An 8,928-nucleotide genomic window follows, 5' to 3' on the forward strand; every position below is an offset into this window, starting at 1 on the left:
CAATTCTAATGATGATTCTTTGCTGAAATTGGATAAAAGGTGATGTTAAAATGGAGTAAAGGGACTTTTAGATTACATTGGGTGTATATGTGACTGAGAGAAGTGTATTTTAGCAAATCACTTAGAGAAATCTTGGTAATTCCAGGTGGTTTCTTTATACTTTCTCATATTTAATTTATAATTTTCATGTATTTTCATGTCTATTATATAGACATGGTTTGAAACTATGTCCCAACTCCATTGTGTAGAGTTTGTATGAACTGTTTGGATATATCTAAAGTGTAATCTTAAACGAGGAACATTATTTTGATGTGTCTACTTTTTGTGCTTCAATTTCATTCAATTTGACCAATAGACTTGTAAGAACTTGTTATGTCTGAGTTTTATAAAAAAAAAATCTAGTGGAACAATGAAGTTAGTACATACCTTTCAGTTATAAAAGGAATCTAGTAGTTGGGATAGTGTAATGAATAGGGAGACATGAATCTTCGGGTTTTTTGCATGTTATAGAGAGTTAAATTGTAATATGAATCCCCAATATTAGTTATGAGAAGGGAAGAGGTTAAGGAGTAGAGTTGCTATCTATTATCAAATATAATAAGCAAACTTTGATTAGAATTAAATATAAGCACATCACTAAATCAAGGGGTTGTTATAAAAAACATAAGAAAAAAAAATAAATTCATGATTGCTGACTAGAATTTTCAAGCCAACATTTAAAATTTGTTTAATTAAATAAATTGAATAGGCTTTTCAGATAATAGTTGAATTAATTTAACTCATAACTGAGTGCCTTATCATATTGACACTTAGCCTCATAATCTGTATACTTCTTGATTGACACATACACTTGAATAAACTTGTGTGTGTTTGCACCTTGGAAGATTTTTTTTTTGTTGTTACAAGAGAATGATCTTTATTTTATAGTTTAGGATAATATTATTCTAAATCTACAAATTTTTATTCAATTATGTTTAATCCTTTTGTTGTTTTGTTTAGGGTCATTAGTTTGTCTTAATTTAATTTGTTCAACTAGTACCATTTGACCCTAAAATAAAAAGAACCATAATATACATACATACACATACATCTATAAATAAATAAATAAATAAATAAATAAATATATACAATTCAGGCAAACTTCTTTGAGCTCAAACCTACAGTAAATGAGATTGTACAAAATTGTCAGTTTAGAAGTTAACTAGTACAAAACCCTAATTTACATATAACTAACTTTTTAGAGTTATGTATAACCTTTAGATATATCAAGATTTCAAATGATTTAGTTTGACTTATGTTGTTTCCTTTGTCTCTTATAGACAAAGCTAAAGTGTGGCTAAATACTTTATCGATAATGTTTATCATAATTTGGAGTAAACATGCACATAAATTTGTAGTTAAATACTTATCTCCATCCAAGTTTTGAATGATATTATGCCCTTCACACAAATGGATAGTGAGTCAATATGTGAAGCTTGGGAAAGATTTAAGGATAAGCTTAGAAAATTCCCACTCCATCACCTACCATATTATTTGATTACACAATTATTTAATATTAAGTTGGTGAGATCATTGAGGTCTATAATATATGTTACAGTAAGGGTCTCTAATATCAAAATACTTTGTGGAGGTTTATACACTTAGTAAATAAATATACACTAGAACTTTTAAAGGCTTTTAGAGAGAGTCGACCTTAGAAAAGTGACTAGTATAAATGGGAAAGATGTGTTATTCATTCTAATTTCACAGGTAGCAACAATATCATAAAATTAGACAATAAAAGTTTGAATTCGATAATAGGATCACTGATAATTGATGAAAATGCCTGTAGATAGTTAGATGATCCGAGTATTGTATCAATGGTGTTAATGACTACCATTAGCAATATATCTAATAACTCCTATTCTAACACCTACAATCATGATTAAAAAAATCACCCAAAGTTTAATTATAATAATAACTAAAATATAAGAAATAATCAAAGGTTTATTAAGAAACATAGCTTCTTATGTAGTTAAAATAAGCAGGAAAATAGTTTGTTAACCCGTGACCCACTTGCCTGCCCAAATTTACCTTCAATGCTCAATTTAAAGAGAAGAGATTATCTGTGAAAAAAGTTGTGTGATAAATGGGAAATTAGTTACAAATTCATGTTGTTGCCATTAGAAATACTGAGACGTAACTAGGGCAGTTAGCTAGCTCATTTAGTCATAAACCTCAAAAGATGTTACCAAGAGCATTGATGTGAATCCTTAATACCAAGGTGCGGAGTAGTGTAAAACTATTAAACCTAAGAGTGGGAAGGAGAAACAAGGGGTAAACATAAAAAAATCTACATTTGAAGAACCTAGGCTAAAAAACTTATTGAGAAGCATACACAAAACTTAGGAATAGAAGATCTGTCTATTAGGGAAGTTATAAAAATACCTCCACAATCTTTTCCTCATAGCTAAACAAAATAAAATTGAATCATCAATTCTCTAAATTTTTAAAATTTTTCAAAAATCTCACTATCAAAATTAAGTTGGTGTGAGATATATAGCATAAGTTGGTTTTAAAAGGGGTAAACATAAAAAAATCTACATTAGAAGAACCTAGGCTAAAAAACTTATTGAGAAGCATACACAAAACTTAGGAATAGAAGATCTGTCTATTAGGGAAGTTATGAAAATACCTCCACAATCTTTTCCTCATAGCTAAACAAAATAAAATTGAATCATCAATTCTCTAAATTTTTATAATTTTTCAAAAATCTCTTACAAGTCCTTAGATGAGATTTCATCAAAATTAAGTTGGTGTGAGATATATAGCATAAGTTGGTTTTAGGGTTGACATGTTTATGTGTTTAGGCATACCACTTACAAGTCCTTAGATGAGATTTCACAAATGTGTAACTTTTGTGTTTATTTCTAACAACAATCCTATATCTTTAGTTTGCACATTTTTAAGGAATAGAGACACAAGTTCACTTGAATTTTTTATTTAAATTTTGAGAAAGCTTTCCAAGAAAAATAAAAATAAATTTAGTTTTTGAAAACATTTAAGAAATCTTAAACACATGGTTTTAAAAAATACTATACTAACAATTTTAACATTTATAGCACATTTAATTGAAGTTATTTTGAAAAGATTAGAAAATTACATATCAAATAAGGTTGATACATGGAGATTTAGGGCATATTTAACTTAATTTAAAACATATTTAATTAATTAAAATATTTTATTTCAACATGGAAGCATTTTCTTAAAGAGAGTTATGTAGATTTTAAAACCTACCAAACTTTTACGAAACATAATATTTTAACATTTTAGTGCATGTCTTGTTGAAGTTATTTACTTTGAAAAGAAAGTTTAGTTGATTTTTCTTGGTGAGTTGTAGTGTTGTGGGGGGGGGGGTGGGGTGTTGACCACCATCTTGTAATAATTTTTTTTTTTTATGAATAAAATTTCTTCTGGGATTACTTAAAAAAAGTTTAGTTGATTTTGAAATTATAACACATTTTGTTTTTGATGAATAAAATTTCTTGTGGGATTACTTTAAAAAAGTTTAGTTGATTTTGAAATTATAACACATTTAATTTTCATTGAAAATATATTTTAACATCTAGATCACATTTATTTCCAAAGAGAATTAAATTAGTTTTGAAAATATAACACACTGAATATTCATGAAAACACCTTTTAATAGTTTAGTTCACATTTTGTTAAAGTAATTTATTTTAAAAGGGAGTTGAATTGGTTTTGAAAATATAACACAATTAATTTTGTTGAAAACACCTTTTAACATATTGAGCACATTTATTTCTAAATGAAAATTAAAATGGTTTTTAAAACATAACACACTTAATTTTCATCAAAATACCTTTTAAATTTTTAGAGCACATTTTTTTCTAACAAAATTAATTTATTTTTTGAAAATAGAACACACTTAATTTTCATGAAGACACATTTTAATATTTTAGAGCACAATTAGTTAAATTTAATTATTTTAAAAGGGATTTAAATTGATTTTGAAAATATAACACATTTAATTTTTATAAAAAAATCCGTTTAACATTTTATAGCATATTAAGTTGAAGTAATTTATTTTAAAAGGGAGTTAAATTGGTTTTGAAAATATAACACACTTAATCTTCATAAAATACCTATTAATATTTTAGAGCAGATTTAGTTAAAGTTATGTATTTTAAAATGAACTTAAATTGGTTTTTTTTTTTAATTTAACATATTTTTTTCAAGAAAACACCTTTTAACATTTTAGAGCACATGTATTTAAAGTTTTTTCAAAAGAAAATGTTATTATTTTCTTTAAATTCCAAGTAGTTTTGTATTTAGATCAATACAAAGTGCAAATTATCATAATCTGAATATTCAAATTTTGTAAATGGTCGTGTTTTATGCACCTAAACTTGTAAACCCTTAATTTCTTTGAAAATAATCACACATTCATGTGGATTTTTAAAACTACATGCAAGATTTTGTATAACCACATGAAGCATTACATATGTACATATAAAATCCAACTTGCATAGTTTTGAATAAGAACATAAAAGCCCAAATTGCATGGTTTTACATAAAACATAAATCATAGCTCGTATGACTTTGCTTAAAACATAAAACTCAACTTGCATATGTTTACATAAGACATAGAGCCCAACTTGGATAAGTTTGCATAAGACTTAAAACCCAAATTGTATGGTTTTGCATAAGACTAAAAGTAACTTGCATGGTTTTATATAAGATACCTAAAATAACTTGCATGATTTTGCATGAAACATAAAACCCAACTTGCATATTATTGCATATGATATGAAGCACAACTTACTTGATTTTACATTATATATAAAACCAAACTTGCATGAGTTAGAGCAAGACATAACGCAAAAATAGAATGATTTTTGCATAAAACATAAATCCCAACTTCCACAAGTTTGCATAAGACAATGTAACTTGCATGGCTTTGTATTAGAAACATAAAGCAACTTGCATGATTTTGCATGAAATATAACACCCAACTTACATAAATTTACATATGACATTAAACCAAATTTGCATGGTTTTTTCAGAAACATAAAACCTAACTTTCATAAGTTTACATAAAAAATAAAGCCCAATTTGCATGAGTTGTGCCTAAAACATAGTCTTAATGAATGAAAAAACCATCTAGTTCTAACTGTTACATTATGTACAAGCAATAATAAAGTGTAAACCAACTATTTATAATAATAAATACATATTCACAACATTTCAAACACAAATATAGATATAAATAGTTCAGAAAATTATTGGAGAGGGAGGGGTTGATCACCTCATGAATTCATGATGTCTTAATTTTTTTATTTGATTGCTTATTTGATCCCAACATCATTTTTATTAACCATCAAACATGGTTCGATCTTCAACTTTAGTTCAACATTTATACTTATTCTTATTTATTAGAACCTTGACATATGGAAAAGGTATAAGGGATGATACGCCATGCTTGCACCGGTCTATGAAGCCCATTCAAATGTATGAACCACTATGACATGATTACTATTTGAATTAAATCGGGTGTTTAATGATGCACTACATGGTAACTTTGATATTGATGATATATATGATTGATTTATATATAATTTTGGATCAAGGATTGCTAATAATATTTAACTTGATTAATTATAGACTCTATTTTTGTTAGTAATCTATAAATGTTTATCTCAAGACGACCTCTTTAATGGAAGCATCAGAAATGAGTTAGAACATGTTTAACTATTTATATTTTGAATTTTATAAGAGATAAGACATACCGATTTTGGGCTTCTATGCTTTTAGAGTTAGCATCTTGGTTAGAATGCTCCTTAGCTTGTTTAATAATGGCATCCATCACGTTATTATTCCTAAAAAACACTATCTTGATTAAATTTACTTAAAATAGCTACTTTAATTCTGTTGGTGAATAGTTAGGCTTACAATCGTTGTAAATCCCCACAACCTCGTTAATAGATTTTTAAGAACCATTCAAGATGTTGATATTTTAGATTATCATTTGAATGATTCTATAAATCAAATCTAAGATTTTTACTTATCTTCATTCTTAATTTTTTGCTCTGGAAGACTAATACTGTATTAAGAAAATCTATCCTATTTAAATAGAGATAGGAGCATTGTAATCCAGACTAAATATATCTTTGTAATTTATATTTTTCACAAAGAATATACCATAAGATTAAAATTAGTAAATGTTATTTTTCCTTGGTTTGTGCACATATGATTTGTTTATCAAGTAGATTATCATTGAATAAAGAATATGTATGATTAAAACGGGATTCTAAAATATTAGTAATAATATGATTTCAAGGCTTATTGAGGATCGTATATAATGTCCAATTTTATAGGTTTCATTGATCTTCACACCAATTGGTATAGTAATGTTGGATGGGTCATGTGTATAATTAGGTTTATCTTTGAAATTAAAAACCCCTTATACAAAATCATATAATGTGTAAGCTCCTACATAAAAATACTCAAGGAAGTCCATTTCTTTTTACAATTAGCAAATATTTGACTTTTTAAAATTGAGATGTTGTTTAAGGAATTATTATGAATTTTATTTGCCTTTTCTCATTAACTTATGCTATGAGAGATAAAATCATCTAACAAAGTTGTAGAGTATTTTGACTTTCCCAATATAATGATAACTAGAATTGGCAGAGACATCATAGTACTTAAAATTAGCAAAAGCTTTCTAACAATTCTCATCTAAATTAATACTAGTATTGTTCTTTCTTATTGTTAACAAGTAATGTTATAAATTTATTAATTAAATGACATAAATGAAAAACATTAAATGTTTAAAGATGGTTTACAACATAGTATTAATCTTGATCATTCTAATGAAATGTTTTTCAATGCAACTCTATGCAATTATACCCATGTGAAACTATATATATATATATCTGTGTTTGTGTGTGTGTGTATGTATAAGATACCTAAAATCAAAAAGACATTCTCTAACACCATAAAATTTTACTAATCTCAAGTTTCTTCACTCTATGGTGTCGTCAGGTGGCCAATCATACTGAAAAGAAAGATATGTGAAAATATGAATGCCAGTAATGGACCGTACAAGGCATGATTGAAAATATAATAAATATCTAAGTAACATAAGTATCAAAGATAGAACTTAAATCAAGGCCTGATATATTTACCCTCTAATGAATTATTAGATACATCAAACTAGAACACTTAAAATCAACTCTATCCTTGTCTATGAAAATTGCACCATAGGAGTATTATTAATTCAGGACCCAAAATATTAAAAATTGTAAATTAAAATTTGAATCTATGATAAGTAATTGAACACATGATAGCATAAGGGTGAACCCAACTAAAAAATAATTACATGAAGCATAAATAAAACATTAAAGTGAATATTTAATTAAAATAGACACAACCTAGTCAACATAAGTTACCCATAGATAATCTAAATTACTCATTAACTATGTGAAATAACAAATTATTATCTTAGTGTTGTACAAAAGTTCAGCACACACATAGATGTAATAGAAAAAAACTGTGATGACTCCAGAAGTTTTTATGTGGAAAATCCGTTAGGGAAAAACTACAGGGTATGACCCAGCTGCGGAAATCCACTATTGATTGATGATTACAGTAACCCCTTGTCTGATAGACGGGAAAGGGTAACAATATTTTTTAGATTACAATGTCGACTGACGGCATCTGATTGGTGGTAATTGATGAGAGTAGGTGGAGGTTGACGACAGTCGGTGATGGTCGTCTGAGGTCGGCGGTGGTCGACAACGGAGGTCGGAGGTGGTCGACGATGATTGGTGGTGATGCTGAGCTGCATCTTCTCCTAAAGACCTCAGGCTCTCTCTAAGCTTCCTCTCATCTCATGAGAGGGATGAGAGTCTATTTATAGTTTTCTAGGTGCAATTAATGCAGGAATATAAACCATTTTGATCGGACGGTCCAGAGAGCTTTCCTCGATCATACAGAGTTTAATGGACATTTAAGTGCTTTAATAATATCAGAATTGAGTGATCTTGGGCTCGTTGGATTCGTCTTGTCGAGCTGCTCGATTTGAGTATAAACTTGTTATATTTGACAGTCGTTTGACTTTCCAAATGTATTCATAAATCTTCTAATTAGGGTTTAATGACTTGATCTGGGCTTGATTTGACTTGGATTTGGCTAGTTTTCATATCATTAGGCCCGTCTCATTGAACATGTCAGTTTGACTATAAGTTTGCTGAAATCGGAGCTCTAGATGACTTTTTATCAAGATTTGAATGTTTATTGCTTAAAATATCATCTTAAGGTTCATGTCATGCCTCGAGATTTATGTTAGATGATGAAAATTTGTTGGTGGTATATCAGTTGCCCCCTATTTTCGGGCGAGATTTTTTTTACTGTCCGAAAATATCAATATCTGAAGTATTTATGTATAAAAATATGTATATTTCACTTAGTTAAGAATGATTTTTATTCTTATATAAATAAAAAGCTGAACTTAACTTAGTTGGTTAATATTCTTTGCTTTATGTGAGAGAGAGGGGGTTCGAATCCCGCCTAAAATAGAATAAATAATATTTTATAAAGGAATTTGAAGAGATTGGAATTTGAAAGGACAAAAGAGAAGGAATAAAAATTGAAAAGATTTTTTTTTTTGAATATGAAAAGTTTTTATTCATTATTATTTATGGGCATTTAATACTTACACTACTTTTTAGATTTCTATATTAATGTGCATTTTTTGGTCAAGGATCTTTTTGAGTCTATAAATAGAGGCCTGAAGAAGAGGGTAGATGTGCGGTGGTGTGTCGTGGCAACGCGTTTGTGTGTCGTGACAACGCGTTTCAACGGTGCATTGCTGCAGCACTGGCGGCTCATTGCAGGGCCCGTGGCGGCGACAGAGCGACAGAC

This window comes from Phalaenopsis equestris, unplaced genomic scaffold (assembly GCF_001263595.1).
Source record: "Phalaenopsis equestris unplaced genomic scaffold, ASM126359v1 Scaffold000002, whole genome shotgun sequence".
Classification (NCBI taxonomy): domain Eukaryota; kingdom Viridiplantae; phylum Streptophyta; class Magnoliopsida; order Asparagales; family Orchidaceae; genus Phalaenopsis; species Phalaenopsis equestris.